The sequence below is a fragment of the Delphinapterus leucas genome, chromosome 20, assembly GCF_059928025.1.
Source record: "Delphinapterus leucas isolate spDelLeu-1000000601 "Yukka" chromosome 20, BTC_Dleu_Yukka2, whole genome shotgun sequence".
NCBI classification, from domain to species: Eukaryota; Metazoa; Chordata; class Mammalia; order Artiodactyla; family Monodontidae; genus Delphinapterus; species Delphinapterus leucas.
The window spans coordinates 50245022-50264603 of record NC_143148.1 but is presented as its reverse complement, the minus strand read 5'-3'; the positions used below and the strand labels follow the sequence as shown (position 1 = coordinate 50264603).

At 40.7% G+C, this 19582-nt stretch overlaps 1 pseudogene; it reads right to left on the bottom strand.

Moving 5' to 3' along the window:
• Positions 1-5139: 5139 nt before the first annotated feature.
• On the bottom strand, positions 5140-6279 carry LOC111179488 (nitric oxide synthase-interacting protein-like; annotated as a pseudogene).
• Positions 6280-19582: the final 13303 nt, after the last annotated feature.

Here is a 19582-nt window from a genome sequence, read left to right as displayed (position 1 = left end):
TTGTTGGTGGTGGGGGGATACTGAAAATTCTGACCCTCTATCACGTCATTGGTTCCCCTGGCAACTAGCCCTCATCCCTAAGTTACCTAAGGGCTTTACAAAAGTCACCTCACTGACATAGTAAAAGACACCTTTATCCCTCTTATCACGGGAAATTCCAAGGCTGAAGACCAAATACATATTTGAAGAACCTCAATTAATACCAAGCCAAACAACTACAGAGAGCACCACACCCAAGTACATTATATTCAAACTGCTGAGCGCCAAAGATAAAGAGAAAATCTTAACAGTGGTTGCGCTAGCTGTGCGTTTTGTTGTTGCTCTGGTTACCCTCAGTGGACCACCAGCTTTGAATTCTTCCAGCTTTGCCTTGTGCTTGAGATGGGGACAGGTTACCAGAGGTTTTCTCCATGTTCTTATGCTCCCCCACCCCCTCAGCTTTAGGCTTTCCCTCTGAGCCAGAACCTCAGAGATCATTGTTCTGCATGCTCTTGCCCCGTTCTGTGTGATCGACAGTTGATCTTTGTAATTGATCCTCACTGGCCCCATTGAGGTGCGAAAGGGTATTCTCTGGTTTTCCTTCTTAAGCCTCAATCTTAGGCTTCTGTTGTATTCCTGGGGCTCACTGGTGGAGGTTACTCAGTGATTCTGCCACTCCTGCAAAAATAGAGAATTTCTAATGATCTGAGCCCACATGGTTTCCTGAGACTCTCCGAACAGTAGTGTGAGTTGAACCCTCCTTCCTTTCCTTTGCTGCAGTGGGTCTTTGCCTGTGTTCTAAGTTTGGCAGTTCTTGCCACCCTTTCCTCAACAGCTTAATGCTTTTGTTCCATGGAGGAGGACGATCTGGGTGGGGATTTAGGCTTTCTGAACCACCCTGTTCTTCATCTTGCTTCTGATGTCCATAAAGAATAACCTGTGAGTTGGTACAAACACCCTTTATATCTGAATCTCCCAGGGGTTCTATACGCTCACACTTGCCTAAACTGGTCTTCAGCAAGTTGTTAGAATTTTTAGCTGAAATCTTGCCCACTTGTGTGGCATATGTGGCTTGACTTGGTGAAGAAAGTAGAATAATCTTACTCAAGGCAAAGTGCTATCTGTATCAAGCCTTTCTCTGATTCCGGGGAGTGATGCTAGGCAGCTACTGTTTTTAGGTAGTTCCTTTTCCGTGAGCAGAGGGCTGTGGCTCCAAGCTGTAGATAAATTCCTAAAACTGTATATTTATGTTATGATTTAGCAAATTATGTACTCTTTAAGATTAAATGTGGTAATCCATTAAATTCCCTATGAAACTTCATAACCTGTGGATACATGCAGAGCAGAAGGAATCTTCTCAGACCCTAATTAGGCACGTGTGCATTCAATAAGTTACCCCAAATTGCAACTCACACAGGCTAGAGCACGGCAACTGATCTTTCTGGGGGAAATGTATTTGTAAGATTTACTCTGAGGTCCAAACTTTAGAATAAGGGGAAAGTTCTTATCCTGGGAGAAGAGGGATCCCTTTCAGTACATTACCAGGACTTGTTGGCCGCTTATATAATAGCCATTACCCCCATTTTGCTTTTTAAATATCCCAGATTTTTCTCAGGTACCCACCTTCTTTGTTATGGTGAAGTTTAATCACATTAATTTCCCGTGCTAGGAATGGGTTTAGGAACAGACTTAGGAAAAATTATGACCCAGGAGGTGAGGGTTGTGTGTGTGTGTGTGTATGAGGCAAAGGACTGCTGGGTGGGTTGCTAAGATTTATTTTTTGGAGGGGACATTGTGACAAAAGCCCTTCTTTAACTGGATTTTGTTGGCTGACACCAAACAAACAGGGTGGTGGCAGCCAATCTATGTTGTAGAAGAGCAGGAAGAGAGAAAGAACCTAGCTCCTTGATAATGTCATTGAGACACTAAAATACAAATAAAGCCACCATATAAATAAGCAATATAAATAACTAATGAAATGATAGTATAGGTAACTTTAAAATACGAACCAACATTCTAATTTAATTAAAAAGTATCTTATTTCCTGTAATAGTCAAATGAAGATATATCCTTAGTGTGAAAGATATATATAATATAAAAGTATATGGACTTAAATGTGGACCTTTCTCTTTACCACAATCTTCCTTTCCTGGGCCTGATCTTACTTCCTGAGAGGTAACCAATGACCATTGTTGGGTATGTATTCTTTTCACTCTTTTACTTTGTACTTAAGTACTAATGTATGCTTACATTTGCCCATATAGTTTTATTTTACAAAATGGAATCATAGCACGTGTCTTCAATGGGATTTTTTTTCATTTAATTTTAACGTCTTTAGGTTATATTTCCTAGTCATCACGTACAGTGTATATCTGTGTACATATAAAAGCAATTTAGTAAGACAGACTCCTAGAAGAGGGCTTGCTGTGTCAGAGGCTGTGCCTGTTTAACTTTTGGCTGATATGACCAGATTGCTATCTGAATCAGCTTTAGCAAGTTATGCTCTCACCAAAAGTGTATGGGAAAAACCATTCTATATTTCCTGGAAAACTTTTTGGAGGGCAAAAGACGATCAAACTAATAAGCTGTTTTGTGATAGGTATCAGATTTTACCTTTTTACACTCTTTGACACAGCCATTCCACTTCTAGAAATTAATCCTACAGATATATTACATAGGTAGATAAAGATAAAAGAATGGCAGATACAGCAGTACTCATAATCTTGAAGAATTAGGGACAACTCAGTGTCTGGCAAAAGGCAAGTCGTTCAATGAATTTTGATACAAGAGACTGTGTGCTTGACAAGAGACATTTAATATGTCAAATAACCACCCAGCTCAGGGAATATATGTTCAAAGATCACAACCTGAAAATCTAATGGTTTAGTTCCAGCTGTCTTGGGACAGCTCCATAAACATTTACCCCACTGGTAAAAGGTTAAGATCTAGCAAATGAGGCAACAAAATACAGGACTTCAAATTTATATTCTCACGTGTTTTATTGTAATTTATTTAAAAGACAAAAAATAAATAAACTGACCTCAGGCTTTAAAAAATGAGTATCAAAATAAACCAACAGAAATTAGGAAGAAAAGTTAATTGACATGAAAGCTATGAAAATTTAAAGCAGAAGTGCAAGCAGAAATGTTTGACAGGATACATGAAATTGTAGCAGATAACCTCCAGCCCCACCCAGTATCCATACCTGTCCTTTTATCCAGGAATAGAAGTTTGATTTTTTTTTTGAGCTGGAAATCTACTCAGGCTGCATTCCTAGCACTCCCTTGCCTCATACTGTGGCTCTATGATTAATTCAGGCAGGTGATACATTAACCAAAGTATGGTCAGGAACTTCTGGGAAGGCTAATAAGGGGGCAGAATTACTGGTGAAGTGATTCTTTTATCTTTCCCTTCTTCTGCCTGCTACTGGCCAGAAACACGAATCTGATCATTAGAGCACCACAGTTGTTGTGAATGATAAGATCACAAGGATGGAAGCTAGGCTGGGGAATCACAGCTTGAAGACTGTGTCTGGGTCCCTGATGATGCCAGAGTGCTAACACAACAGTCCCAGGCTGCACACCTCTGGACCTCTTTTACATGAGAGAGAAATGAACTTTTTCTTGTTTAAGACACTGTTCCTTAATTTTTTTTGTGATATATAACATGTTCTATGTTACATGATACAGAATAAACATTTTTGTTTAAAAAGAATCATAGAATAAAAAAGGAAATTCCTGGCAAACGTAATTAAGAGGGAGCGAGAGAAAGAGAAAATAAATGTACAATGTTAATAATGAGATACATTACAGAAAAGCTTAAAGATTTATATTAAAGCATCTTGTACAAACTCATGATAATAAATTTGGAAACTGAGAGAAAGGGGCAACTTATTGTCAAAACATAAAATATCCCATTTGACCCAAAAATGATACAGAAAATTTGAACAGACCAATAACCATAGCTGAATTCAGTGGCAGGCTCAGATGGTTTTACTGCTGAGTTTAATCTCAGTTCATAGATCATGTAATTCCTATGCTATTTAAATAATTGCAGTCCACAGAAAGAGATGAAAGACCCCTAATTCATTGTATAAAGTATCATAAAGATAGCACACCAGAGAAAATAAGATGAATTTTGATTACAAGTATAGAAGCAAATATTTCAAATAAACTATTGGAAGTCTGAATCCAGCTACCCATTTATAAAATTATGATATAAACAAATGGGATTAATTTCAGTAATGCAAGGACTTCAGAAACAAGAACTTTATCAACATATTTCATTATACCAACAAACTAAAGGACATCAATAGATGTTGAAAAGTTATTCAGTTAAATACAGAGCTACTGTGAATAACTGCAAAGAGTTGGATTAGAAGAAAGTATTTAAACGCTATTTACTAAAATAACCAGTGATATATTTTTAAAAAATTGTTTATTTTATTTATTTATTTTTGGCTATGTTGGGTCTTCGTTGCCCGTGCGCGGGCTTTCTCTAGTCGTGGTGAGCGGGGGCCACTCTTCATTGCGGTGCAAGGGCTTCTCGTTGTGGTGCCTTCTCTTGTTGCCGAGCATGGGCTCTGGGCGTGCGACGGGCTCAGTAGTTGTGGCTCCTGGGCTCTAGAGATCAGGATCAGTACTTGTGGCGCATGGGCTTAGCTGCTCTGCAGCATGTGGGATCTTCCTGGACAGGGGCTCGAACCCGTGTCCCCTGCATTGGCAGGTGGATTCTTAACCATTGTGCCACCAGGGAAGCCCCAACCAAGGATATTCTAAAGGGTAAAATATTAGTGTCATTTACCATTAAAAACTGGAATCAGCACTGCTCACTTCGCATATTCCTTAATTTTCACTTTAGCCCTTTGAGAAGGAGACTTAATATCCTCGTTTTTAAGGTGGCGAAAGTGAGGCTGAAAGCGGCTAGGGTAATTTACTCTAGCTAGTTAGCAGGGAGTCAGGTTTTGCACTCAGGCAATCTGGTGCAGGGAATTTTTTCTTTGTCCTGCATCTAAGCCTGTTTATTTGCTTTCCCCTGACCTCTGCCAGCAGCTTCGCCCGCAGCTTCTGGAACCCAGGAGGCCCGGCCGCCCACTGCAGAGCCACGACATTGAGGTCCACGGGGGTGTCACGGTCAGGGGGTCCACCACTTCCTTCCGAATCAGCCTGTCATACCAGCAAGGGTGGCCACGGCGCCCGGCACGGCGTCGTCCGGGCCGGCGCGGGTCACGGCGCACACGTCACTCACCGCGCATGCGCCGGCCGACGGGGTCCACGAGGTCGCCAAGTGCAGCGGGAAGCGAGTCGTAGGCCAGACGTGAGCCTTTTCTCCCCCCGCGTGGGGCCTATCACGATGCGCGACGGCTGCGACAGCTGCTCTAGCTCGGTTGTGTACAGTCTCATAAAACCTTGGCCTCGGGGGCCAGACGGAGCCGGAAGCTGGCAGCGCCTTGTCCTTGCCTGCGGGCTGCCCTAGGCCTGGTGGGGCGTCACCCGGGAGGCTCCCCGAGGCGGCCCTGGGCGTGCGGGGGTTGAGGAGCCTCTCACGGTGACCGCCTCCTTCTCCAGAGAGCCCCACGCCCAGTCGTCTGCTTCGGCCACTGCGGCGCTTTCTGCTGCTCGCACCGCGCGCCCCGCAGCCTCTCGCAGGCCTGTGTCCGCCAGGCGATCTCCTCCTTCCGGTGCAGAGGTACCTCGCATTGGCTCACGCTCATCCAGGAAGCCATCTGCGGGGACCAAGGGGTCCTGGCAGGGCTGCGGAGACCGGCAGCAGCATCAGGTCCTTGACAGCACCCCGGCAGAGGAATGCTCCGGGCTCCATAGCCTGAGGCCGCCGTGTCCTCGTTCTCACGGTGAGTGTAGACGGCCCCTGCCGTGCAGTTCTTCCTGTGTCTATTGACCCTCACAGTCGCCTCTTCTTTCCTTCCTGGCTTTTCCAACATCGCCCCTCCCGCCGGAAAGGAACCAGAGAATTAGGTCTCCTATTAATTCAGCCAGCTCTCTTTGGATTGGTGTTTTCATGCCGTGTCTTTTTCCAGCCTTTTCCTGTTTATCTGTTCCCTCTGTTGAAAGTTGGTATTTTGTGGGTGACAGATAGTTCTTTATTTTAAAATTCGGTTTGACAGCCTCTTTTACTTGTAGTGTTTACACAATTTATATTTAATGTTATTATTGACATGGTGGGATTTAAATCTGCCATCTTGCCTTTTGTTTTCTATTTGTCCCACCTGTTTTTGGATCCTTTCCCCCTCTTTCCTGCCGTCTTTGGGGTTAATAGAGTATTTTTTTAAATGCTGTCGTTTTGATAAGCTCACTGTGTATCCAGATGAATAAACTCTTGGTCTTCCTTATGAAAGAGTTGTTTCTCCAATAGTGCAAACTATCTGTCTGGATAAAGTGAATTGCAAGAATTTTCTGAAGGTAATAGTGAAGTTCTTTCTTAGGTTGCTGTCTTATCTTTCTGCACTAGGCTCTGCTGGAGCAAATAGTTAATGCTATGTTTGACACAGGTCATCTCAGCTCTCAGAACAAATATTTAAGTTTAATTTATCCACAGAGTAAGAGAATGGATGAAGCATGGCATTATTACACTCTTGAATATTTTACAGCAGTGAAAATTAATGTAGCCAAAGGAATTAGCATGAAAATGCTGAATCTCAAAAACAGTGAAAAGAAAGCAAGTTGTTAATGATTACATACAGTATGAAATCATTCATGTCAGTTTAAGAACAGATAAGTAGTCAAATTACAAATCAAATAAAACAGGAACGATGAAAACAAAATTCAGAAGAGTTCCTTGCCCCTTTTCCCACAAGATAAAATAAGAGAAGGCAGTGATCAGGGAGTGTCCCAGTGAGAGTTTCAATAGTTCTGTCCATTTGTTAAGGTAAATGGACTATTCATGGTTCTTTAACTTATACACGTGCAAACTCTGTATACATTATATATATTTTTATTTTTAGAAATATATTCATTTTAAGAATGCAAAATACGAAGCTTTCGTGGTACTGAAAACATGCAGTCATCCTCTTCCCTTGTTTCATCAGATATCAGCAGGCACGCAGTCACCAGTAAACCGAGGTCTTTTCAGGTTGCCTCCACACTCCAGCCCTCAGTTTTATCTGCAAGACAGGGAGAAACTGTTTTTATGACCACTAAAGTTCCTTACAGATAAATAAAATGCTTTGGTTTTATAACGGTATTTGAACCTGCCCCCCCTGGAATCAGAATGTATCATTACTCGATTTCAATCTTTTTTTTTTTTTTTTGGAGCAGCAGCTAATGCAATGTGAACAAGAAATATTTACAATAAATATTGGGGAAAAGAGACATGTTGGTGACGTGATTGTAAAGTTAAAAAGCCCATAAAGCTCTATAAAATATGAGAATTAAGAAAAGAATTTGATAACGTAGTGAAGGAAATCATGAAGTGCCGAGTGCTGAGGGTGCTTTCTATGATAAGTGCTAAGAAGAAAAAAAGAGTAAGATGTTGTGTAAGAGATTGTGAAGAGGCTAGCTGAGAGGGATCAAAGAAGGTGTCTCAGAAGAGGTGACATTTTAGCAAGACCTTGAATGATTAGACTTGTGTTGACCTGAGATGCAGGATGAGTGTCAAATGTTACACCTTGAGGTACCCCCAGTCGGCGACGCATGGTTTCAGGAAAGGAGGTGGTGATAGCTTTAAAGGACCTGAAGGACACAACTTTTTCCAGGGGCACGTTGGAAGGTACTGGCAGGAGTCCGCGAAAGGAGCTTACTCTGCATGGTCATAGGCAGAGAACGTCTTGTCCAGCTTCCAACCATTCTGCTGTTCCTGATGGGCTGGCCGATGGTGAGCCAGGCCAGGAGCTGGGAATGGCTCTTTACAGATCTCAGATTTATCCTCATTTTGGGGGAAGAACAAACCCTTCTACCCAAGCCTGCTGGTTTTGGATATGTTGGAAACATTCTTTTCCTGCAAGGGAGAGGAAAAATTCCAACAGCCAAACATGACCAAGGCAAACTCTTTGTCCAACAAAGAAGGTTTACTGACTTACTGCAACAGGGCGGGGACTGGGGGGGGTATGCTAGTGAACTGGGAAGTGTCTCTTGATAAGAAGGAGCCGGGAGGGTCTTTTTAAACTGAGGCTTGTGCTTGTGTTAAATGATTCTTAGGAAGGGTTAGAGGCAGCAGGAATCATCTCCGAGTTACTTGCTACCATGGAGAGGTGGAAGTTGCAAAGCTGGGCTAGGGACATCTTTTGTGAGAAACCAGTAGCCCTCAAAGAAGAGGGTCATTATGATACTCTACGGCCGCAGCATGACCTTTGGAGAAATATTCTTTAATGTTAACTTTGCAGTTGGCTTTATTGTGTCTGTTATCAAAATCTGCTTAATGGCAGGCCTGATATTTAATACCTCAGAGGAAAAGTGTCCGTAACATCTTGAGGAAATCAGGGGTGTGATCAATAGTGTTTTTACCCCGTTGTACTTGAAGTGCAGAATAAACCCACAGAATAGCCACAGGCTGGCTTAAGTTGGACCAGGTATCTTCCATCCAAGGCATCTGCCTTGGCCCTAGTTAGGAATAGAGTCTGAATTGAAATGGCCTATTTTGCTGAACTGCAAAGTGAATCTAAATACTTATATTTTTATTGAACCAAAAAAATTTTCCCCAAAAACTATTACTCAAGGGAAAACAACCTAACAAACCAGTTCAAATGAAAATGTGACCAAGCTAACTTTTTTGTTTTTTATTTCTTTATTATTGTAAAAACACATAACATTAAATTTGCCATCTTCACCATTCTGAAGTGTACAGTTCAGTAGTTTAAAGTATATTCACATTATTGTGTAAAGTATATTTACATTATTGTGTAAAATTCAGATCTCTAGAACTTTATCATTTTGCAACACTGAAACTCTACATCTGTTAAACACTACTTCCCTCCTCCCCTCCCCTCAGCCCTTGGGAACTACCTTTCTGTTTTCTGTTTCTATAATTTTGACTCTTTTAGATATTTCATATGAGTGGACTTATATATTTATTTGTCTTTTTGCACCCGACTTATTTCATTTAGCATAAATGTCCTCGGGGTTCATCCATGTTGTAGCCTGATAGGATTTCCTTCCTTTTTAAGGCTGCGTAAAATTCAATCTTATGTATATACCACATGTTTTTATCCATTAATCTGTTGTGGGAATTTGGGTTGCTTTCACCTCCTGGCTGTTGTTAATTATGCTGCAGTGAACATGGATGAGCAAATGTCTCTTCAGGATCCTGCTTTGAGTTCACTGTATATATACCCAGAAGTGAGATTGCTGGATCATATGGTAATCCTATTTTTTAATTTTCTGAGGAAGCTCCATATTTCCTCCATATGGAAAGCCATTGTTTTCCATAATGGCTACCCCATTTGCATTCCCAACAATGCACAAGGATTCTAATTTCACATCCTCAATAACACTTATTTTCTTTTGATACTGGCACCCCAGATGGATATGAGGTGCTATTTCATTGTGGTTTTGATTTACATTTCCCTAATTATAAGTGATGTTGAGCATCTCTTTATGTGCTTATTGGTCATTTGTATATCTTCTTTGGAGAAATGTCTATTAAAGTTCTTTGTCCATTTTTTAAATCAGATTTTTAGTTTCTTGTCATTGTTGAGTTACATAAGCTTCTTATACATTCGCGATGTTAACCCTTTATCAGGTATATGATTTGCAGTTATTTTCTCCCATTCTATAGGTACCTTTTCACTCTGTTCATTGTTTCTTTTGACATGAAGAAAATTTTAAGTCTAGTATAGTCCTTTTTGTCTATTTTTAATTTTGTTTCTTGTGCTTTTGGTATATCATATCCGAGAAATCATTACGAAATCCAGTGTCCTGAAGCTTTTCCCTTATGTTTTCTTTTTTTAATTTAATTTAATTTTTTAATACAGCAGGTTCTTATTAGTCATCCATTTTATGCACATCAGTGTATACCTGTCAATCCCAATCGCCCAATTCATCACCCCCCCACCCCACCCCCGCCGCTTTCCCCCCTTGTTGTCCATATGTTTGTTCTCTACATCTGTGTCTCAATTTCTGCCTGCAAACTGGTTCATCTGTACCATTTTTCTAGAATCCACATATATGCGTTAATATACAATATTTGTTTTTCTCTTTCTGACTTCCTTCACTCTGTATGACAGTCTCTAGATGCATCCACGTCTCTACAAATGGCCCAATTTCGTTCCTTTTTAAGGCTGAGTAATATTCCATTGTATATATGTACCACATCTTCCGTATCCATTTGTCTGTCGATGGACATTTAGGTTGCTTCCATGACCTGGCTATTGTAAATAATGCTGCAATGAACATTGGGGTGTATGTGCCTTTTTGAATTATGGCTTTTTCTGGGTATATGCCCAGTAGTTTGGGTTGCTGGGTCATATGGTAATTCTATTTTTAGTTTTTTAAGGAACCTCCATACTGTTCTCCATAGTGGCTGTATCAATTTACATTCCCACCAACAGTGCAAGAGGGTTCCCTTTTCTCCACACCTTCTCCAGCATTTGTTGTTTGTAGTTTTTCTGATGATGCCCATTCTAACTGGTGTAAGGTGGTACCTCATTATAGTTTTGATTTGCATTTCTCTAATAACTAGTGATGTTGAACAGCTTTTCAAGTGCTTCTTGGCCATCTGTATGTCTTCTTTGGAGAAATGTGTAGGTCTTCTGCCCATTTTCAGATTGGGTTGTTTGTTTTTTTAATATTGAGCTGCATGAGCTGTTTATATATTTTGGAGATCAATCCTTTGTCAGTTGCTTCATTTGCAAATATTTTCTCCCATTCTGAGGGTTGTCTTTTCATCTTGTTTATGGTTTCCTTTGCTGTGCAAAAGCTTTTAAGTTTCATTAGGTCCCATTTGTTTATTTTTGTTTTTATTTCCATTACTCTAGGAGGTGGATCAAAAAAGTTCTTGCTGTGATTTATGTCAAAGAGTGTTCTTCCTGTGTTTTCCTCTAAAAGTTTTTTAGTGTCCGGTCTTACATTTAGGTCTCTAATCCATTTTGAATTTATTTTTGTGTATGGTGTTAGGGAGTGTTCTAATTTCATTCTTTTACATGTAGCTGTCCAGTTTTTCCAGCACCACTTACTGAAGAGACTGTATTTTCTCCATTGTATATCCTTGCCTCCTTTGTCATAGGTTAGTTAACCATAGGTGCGTAGGTTTATCTCTGGGCTTTCTATCGTGTTCCATTGATCTGTATTTCTGTTTTTGTGCCAGTACCATATTGTCTTGATTACTGTAGCTTTGTAGTATAGTCTGAAGTCAGGGAGTCTAATTCCTCCAGCTCCATTTTTTTCCCTCCAGACTGCTTTGGCTCTTCAGGGCCTTTTGTGTCTCCAAACAAATTTTAAGATTTTTTTGTGCTAGTTCTGTAAAAAATGCCATTGGTAATTTGATAGGGATTGCATTGAATCTGTAGATTGCTGTGGGTAGTATAGTCATATTCACAGTATTGATTCTTCCAATCCAGGAACATGGTATATGTCTCCATATGTTGGTATCATTTTTAATTTCTTTCATCAGTGTCTTATACTTTTCTGAATACAGGTCTTTTGTCTCCCTAGGTAGGTTTATTCCTAGGTATTTTTTTCTTTTTGTTGCAATAGTAAATGGGAGTGTTTTCTTAATTTCTCTTTCAGATTTTTCATCATTAGTGTATAGGAATGCAAGAGATTTCTGTGCATTAATTTTGTATCCTGCAACTTTACCAAATTCATTGACTAGCTCGAGTAGTTTTCTGGTGGCATCTTTAGGATTCTCTATGTATAGTATCATGTCATCTTCAAACAGTGACAGTTTTACTTGTTCTTTTCCAATTTGTATTCCTTTTATTCTTTTTTCTTCTCTGATTGCCATGGCTAGGACTTGCAAAACTATGTTGAATAATAGTAGTGAGAGTGGACATCCTTGTCTTGTTCCTGATCTTAGAGGAAATGCTTTCAGTTTCTCACCATTGAGAGTGATGTTTGCTGTGGGTTTTTCATATATGGCCTTTATTATGTTGAAGTAGGTCCCTCTATGCCCACTTTCTGGAGAGTTTTTATCACAAATGGGTGTTGAATTTTGTCAAAAGCTTTTTCTTCATCGATTGAGATGATCATATGGTTTATCTTCTTCAATTTGTTAATATGGTGTATCACATTTTTTTGTGTGTATATTGAAGAATCCTTGCATCTCTAGGAAAAATCCCACTTGATCATGGTGTATGATCCTTTTTACTGTGTTGTTGGATTGTGTTTGCTAGTATTTTGTTGAGGATTTTTGCATCTATATTCATCAGTGATATTGGTCTGTAATTTTCTTTTTTTGTAGTATCTTTGTCTGGTTTTGGTATCAGGGTGATGGTGGCCTCACAGAATGAGTTTGGGAGTGTTCCTTCCTCTGCAATTTTTTGGAGGAGTTTGAGAAGGATGAGTGTTAGCTCTTCTCTAAATGTTTGATAGTATTCACCTGTGAAGCCATCTGGTCCTGGACTTATGTTTGTTGGAAGATTTTTAATCACAGTTTCAATTTCATGACTTGTGATTGGTCTGTTCATATTTTCTGTTTCTTCCTTGTTCAGTCTTGGGAGGTTATACCTTTCTAAGAATTTGCCCATTTCTTCCAGGTTGTCCATTTTATTGGCATACAGTTGCTTGTAGTAGTCTCTTAGGATGCTTTGTGTTTCTGCGGTGTCTGTTGTAACTTCTCCATTTTCATTTCTAATTTTATTGATTTGTGTCCTCTCCCTCTTGATGAGTCTGGCTAATGGTTTATCAATTTTGTTTATCTTCTCATAGAACCAGCTTTTAGTTTTATTGATCTTTGCTATTGTTTTCTTTGTTTCTATTTCATTTATTTCTGCTCTGGTCTTTATGATTTCTTTCCTTCTGCTAACTTTGGGTTTTGTGTGTTCTTCTTTTTCTAATTCCTATAGGTGTAAGGTTAGATTGTTTATTTGCGATTTTTCTTGTTTCTTGAGGTAGGCTTGTATAGCTATAAACTTCCCTCTTAGAACTGCTTTTGCTGCGTCCCATAGGTTTTGGATCGTTGTGTTTTCATTGTCATTTGTCTCTAGGTATTTTTTTATTTCCTCTTTGATTTCTTCAGTGATCTCTTGGTTATTTAGTAACGTATTGTTTAGCTTCCATGTGTTTGGGGTTTTTAGTTTTTTTCCCGTGTAATTGATTTCTAAGCTCATAGCACTGTGGTCAGAAAAGACGCTTGATATGATTTTAATTTTCTTAAATTTACTGAGGCTTGATTTGTGACCCAAGATGTGATCTATCCTAGAGAATGTTCCGTGCGCACTTGAGAAGAAACTGTAATCTGCTGTTTTTGGATGGAATGTCCTATAAATATCAATTAAATCTATCTGGTCTGTTGTGTTATTTAAAGCTTGTGTTTCCTTATTAATTTTCTGTCTGAATGATCTGTCCATTGATGTAAGTGGGGTGTTAAAGTCCCCCACTATTATTGTGTTACTGTCGATTTCCTCTTTTATAGCTGTTAGCAGTTGCCTTATGTACTGAGGTGCTCCTATGTTGGGTGCATATATATTTATAATTGTTATATCTTCTTCTTGGATTGATCCCTTGATCATTATGTAGCGTCCTTCCTTGTCTCTTGTAACATTCTTTATTTTAAAGTCTATTTTATCTGATATGAGTATTGCTACTCCAGCTTTCTTTTGATTTCCATTTGCACAGAATATCATTTTCCATCCCTTCACTTTCAGTCTGTATGTGTCTCTAGGTCTGAAGTGGGTCTGTTGTAGACAGCATATATATATGGATCTTGTTTTTGTATCCATTCAGCAAGCCTGTGTCTTTTGGTTGGAGCACTTAATCCATTCACATTTAAGGTAATTATCAATATGTATGTTCCTATTACCATTTTCTTAATTGTTTTGGGTTTGTTTTTGTAGGTCCTTTTCTTCTCTTGTGTTTCCCACTTAGAGAAGTTCCTTTAGCATTTGTTGTAGAGCTGATTTGGTGGTGCTGAATTCTCTTAGCTTTGGTTGTCTGTAAAGCTTTTGATTTCTCCATCGAATCTGAATGAGATCCTTGCTGGGTAGAGTAATCTTGGTTGTAGGTTCTTCCCTTTCATCACTTTAAGTATATCATGCCACTCCCTTCTGGCTTGTAGAGTTTCTGCTGAGGAATCAGCTGTTAACCTTATGGGAGTTCCCTTGTATGTTCTTTGCCATTTTTCCCTTGCTGCTTACAATAATTTTTCTTTGTCTTTAATTTTTGCCAGTTTGATTACTATGTGTCTCGGCATCTTTCTCCTTGGGTTTATCCTGTATGGGACTCTTTGCACTTCTTGGACTTGGGTGGCTATTTCCTCTCCCATGTTAGGGAAGTTTTCGACTATAATCTCTTCAAATATTTTCTCTGGTCGTTCTCTCTCTTCTCCGTCTGGGACCCCTATAATGCGAATGTTGTTGCATTTAATGTTGTCCCAGAGGTCTCTTAGGCTGTCTTCATTTCTTTTCATTCTTTTTCCTTTATTCTGTTCCACAGCAGTGGATTCCACTAATCTGTCTTCCAGGTCACTTATCCGTTCTGCCTCAGTTATTCTGCTGTTGATTCCTTAGTGTATTTTTCATTTCAGTTATTGTATTGTTCATCTCTGTTTGTTCTTTAATTCTTCTAGGTGTTTGTTCTTTAATTCTTCTAGGTTTTGGTTAAACATTTCTTGCATCTTCTCGATCTTTGCCTCCATTCTTTTTCTGAGGTCCTGTATCATCTTCACTATTATTATTCTGAATTCTTTTTCTGGAAGGTTGCCTATCTCCACTTCATTTAGTTGTTTTTCTGGGGTTTTATTTTGTTCCTTCATCTGGTACATAGCCCTCTGCCTTTTCATCTTGTCTGTCTTTCTGTGAATGTGGTTTTTGTTCCACAGGCTGCAGGATTGTAGTTCTTGCTTCTGCTGTCTGCCGTCTGGTGGATGAGGCTATCTAGGAGGCTTGTGCAAGTTTCCTGATGGGCGGGACTGGTGGTGGGTAGAGCTGGGTGTTGCTCTGGTGGGCAGAGCTCAGTAAAACTTTAATCCCCTTGTCTTCTGATGGGTGGGGCTGGGTTCCCTCCCTCTTGGTTGTTTGGCTGGTTGTTTGGCAACCCAACACTGGAGCCTACCCGGGTTCTTTGGTGGGGCTAATGCAGACTCTTGGAGGGCTCACGCCAAGGAGTACTTCCCAGAACTTCTGCTGCCAGTGTCCTTGTACCCACGGTGAGCCACAGCCACCCCCCGCCTCTGCAGGAGACCCTCCAACACTAGCAGATGGGTCTGGTTCAGTCTCCTATGGGGTCACTGCTCCTTTCCCTGGGTCCCAACGCGCACACTACTTTGTGTGTGCCCTCCAAGAATGGAGTCTGTTTCCCCCAGTCCTGTCGAAGTCCTGCAGTCAAAGCCTTCAAAGTCTGATTCTCTAGGAATTCCTCCTCCCATTGCCAGACCCCCAGGTTGGGCAGCCTGATGTGGGGCTCAGAACCTTCACTCCAGCGGGTGGACTTCTGTGGTATAAGTGTTCTCCAGTCTGTGAGTCACCCACCCAGCAGTTATGGGATTTGATTTTATTGTGATTTCGCCCCTCCTACCGTCTCACTGTGGCTTCTCCTTGTCTTTGGATGTGGGGTATCTTTTTTGGTGAGTTCCAGCGTCTTCCTGTCGATGATTGTTCAGCAGTTAGTTGTGATTCTGGTGTTCTCGGAAGAGGGAGTGAGAGCACGTCCTTCTACTCCACCATCTTGAACCAATCTTCCTTACGTTTTCTTTTAGGAGTTTAGTAGTTTTAGGTCTTATATTTAGACCTTTAATCCATTTTGAGTTAACTTTTGTGTATTATGTCATTGATGACACAAATTTCTTCTTTTTATATTGCATATCTATTAACATAGTCTTATAATTACTTTTTATGCTTAAAAAATTCTATACATATTTATAAGGGATTTACTAATCTCTTTTCCAATACGGCAGGCTTCTATATTTGTCTATGTATTTATCCTTACAATGACCCTGATGAGAGAGAGTGGAGTGTGTCAGGAAATCCCGCCTGGGTTTTTTTTTTTTATTTGTTATTTATTTATTTGGCTGCACCGGGTCTTAGTTGCAGCATGCGGGATCTAGTTTCCTGATCAGGGATGGAACCTGGGCCCCCTGCATTGGGAGTGCGGAGTCTTACCCACTGAACCACCAGGCAAGTCCCCCCACCTGGGTTTTGATGTGGTTGTCTTCATGCTTACCTGGGGTGCAGGAACCTTGTAATTGGTGTCTGGATGTCTCACAGAGGTATTTTGTTGGCTTTCTGTTGTTAAATCCCTGTCTCTGTGGGGGAAGGAGGGTCTGGGGCTTCCTATTCTACTGTCTTGTTGATGTCACCCCTCCCAGCCTACTTTTCCAAACCAGAACCTCCAAACACTTTCCACTTGATTTAGTTAAGGATCTTTAGCACAGAGTTTTTAGAGAATCTGTGTGGTTGGAAATGTCTGGAAGAGACTGGAAGGAAGCATAGCAACTTACGTTCGAGTTTATTAAGCAGAAGCAGTGTGCTTTGTTCCTCCCTGCCTCAGCCTTCTCTTCAGAAGTGTTATGGACAAATATTTTCAGATTTCCTGACAGGCGCTGGGGGCACAAAGAGAAATGGCACTACCCATGTCCTCATTTTATATTGGCTTGGCCAGAAAGTTCATTCAGGTTCTTCTGTAACATCTTATGGGAAAACCAGAATGAACTTTTTGGCCAACCCAATAGAATTAGAAACTGAAGTTTAAAGAAGTTAAAGAAATTAACGAAGAAATACATCTGGTAATTGACTAAGCTGGGATTTCAGTTCATGCCTGTCTGAACCCAGTTCCTTCAAGAAAACTATTGTTGGAAAGGAAATAAGACTTGGACAACTCTAGGCAACTACTATAGATGTCTCCTAGGTGTTTTCTGCTCACACAATCCTTTTTCCTCTTCAAAGTTTTTTATTTTCCTATCTCACCTCTGCTCCTCGATCTGATGGCCTATTTCTCCCTTTGTTACCCTCCTTCACTTAGAAGCCCAACATAGATTTGTATGAAGCAATGATATAAGAAAGAGCCATCCTTAGCTTTCTCTGGGTTCAAAGAGAAAATTAGGCTTCAGTGAGGAACCAGAAATTGACTGAGCTGATATATGATTTTCAGTAGATATTCTTGGCTGTGGGCTTCTTTTCTTCTGTTTATAAAATGAAGGTCAGTTAAGCCCACCTCCAAGTGAGAGCTTCTACCCTCGAGATTGATAAAAACTCAGTGGAGGTGGCACAGACATTTCAAAGAGTGCTATGGTTGAGCCTCCCTGCAGTTTTCAATTAGAAGGTTACTAGGAATATAGCTATCAGTGTAGAAAAAAAAAATCTTTGACTGTCCACTCAAGAGTTTAGGTGGGGCTTCCCTGGTGGCGCAGTGGTTGAGGGTCCGCCTGCCGATGCAGGGGACGCGGGTTCATGCCCCGGTCCGGGAAGATCCCACATGCCACGGAGCGGCTGGGCCCATGAGCCATGGCCGCTGAGCCTGCGCGTCCAGAGCCTGTGCTCCGCAACGGGAGAGGCCACAGCAGTGAGAGGCCCGCGTACCGCAAAAAAAAAAAAAAAAAAAAAAGAGTTTAGGTGGCAAGCCTGGGACGCTAGTGGGATATCAGGGTGTTGTTATTGGAAGAAATACCACCTCTTATTTTCCTCTCCCCATAAGAGGTTTGAGCAGATCAGTGAAATGGGAGCTAAATTCAGAGTGCTGCTTTTGAAGGCCTCCAGCCAAGAGAAGGGTGGCCTTGCATCTCCCTCCAAACTGGGGCAAACAGTGAGACGCTAATATGGAAGGAAGGATTCTTCTTTGTTAGTATTTGTTTCGGTTATGAGGTGAAATCAGAAGAGGGAATGATGTGCAGTGCAGTGAAAAGTATTTAATATTTCTCTTTGGTGTTTTCCCTCTTCCTTTCTTTCCATCCTGTAAGTGGCTGCTCAGAGAGAGAGCACTTAATGAACTGTGGCAACAGATGCCTGCTTGCTCTGCAGCTCTTCAGTACATATAGAGAAAGCAGACCTGAGGAGTGAACAATATTTTTCTCCAACCAGTCCAGAATTGAGAGCACTAGTAACTGCTTTGAAGGAAAGATGGTCCTCTCCGCACAGCGATGGTATTCTGTGGGTAGCCGAAGAAGATTATTTTTTATTTTCTTAATTAGGTGGATCATATAATATCTGGGGCATGTGTGCCTTAAGCAAAGAACCTTAACTGTGGGCATTCTTATGTCTCATAAGGATTTCAATATTCCCACTTTTAAATTAATGAGTACACACACCCAGCTGTTAGGACACACTCTGCTAGAGGAAAATAACTAATCAGAATATCTCCAAGTTCTGTTTAAAAAAAAAAAGAGGACTACTTAATTTTCTCAGTATCTTGAGGAGATTTAAATTTTTAGTAAAGATTTGTTTCCTTTACATGTATATAACTGGAAAGTTATTGTATTTGTGAAATCTAGAAACCTGGAATTTTAGCTTCTACGTAAAACCCCTTAAAATGTGAATATGTATATACCATATTTTCAAAATAGAAATAGTTCTTGGGGGCTTCCCTGGTGGAGCAGTGATTAAGAATCCACTTGCCAATGCAGGGGACACGGGTTTGAGCTCTGGTCTGGGAAGATCCCACATGCGGTGGAGCAGCTAAGCCTGTGTGCCACAACTACTGAGCCTGCACTCTAGAGCCCGCGTGCCACAGCTACGGAAGCTCGCGCGCCTAAAGCCTGTGCTCCACAACAAGAGAAGCCACGACAATGAGAAGCCTGCGCCCTGCAGTGAAGAGTAGCCCCCGCTTGCTGCAACTAGAGAAAGCCTGCGCGCAGCAACAAAGACCCAACGCAGCCAAAAATAAAATAAATAAATAAATAAATAAAAGTTCTTGGTTCACCTATATTATATGAGAATTGCATTCTCATAAACATAGAGATTTCCTGTGATTTAATTTCCTAAGCACTGCTTCTGTGCTTTTGTCTGCCTTCCTCTTCCAGCATGCTTTTATCATTCAGGGATACAGATATAGAAGGCAAGTGTTCTGAAAACACTAGTTAATGCTACAAGCACCATACAACCTTACATTCATCAAGAACTTAGGATAAATTTGAGAAGTGCTTCATTTGTTTTTTCTTATAATGGTTATTCTGAAATAGAAGGCCCTTCTGAAGACACACCAGCAACTCTATTTTAATACAGCTCTGCAGCCAAAACACAGAATCTCTGAAAGTTCATAGTGGATCAAAGATCCACGAATTTCCAATGTTATCTGTGTTTATGAGACATATTTTATTTAAAAAAACAGAATGCCCCAGTAGAATAGAATTTGTTTAAAGAGTATGCTCTCAAAGGGAGATCCTGGAAATGAGAGAGGCATCAAATGGCTGAGATAAGCTATCTACGCACCTCTGTCTGGGAAGCTAAACATGCAGGAGTGACCTGAGAGAATCCAGTGGAAAGAGAACAGCAGGGATATTGGAGAACTAGCTGTGACTTTGAATGCTTTCCCCCAAATCAGCACAGACACAAATTGATTGGTAG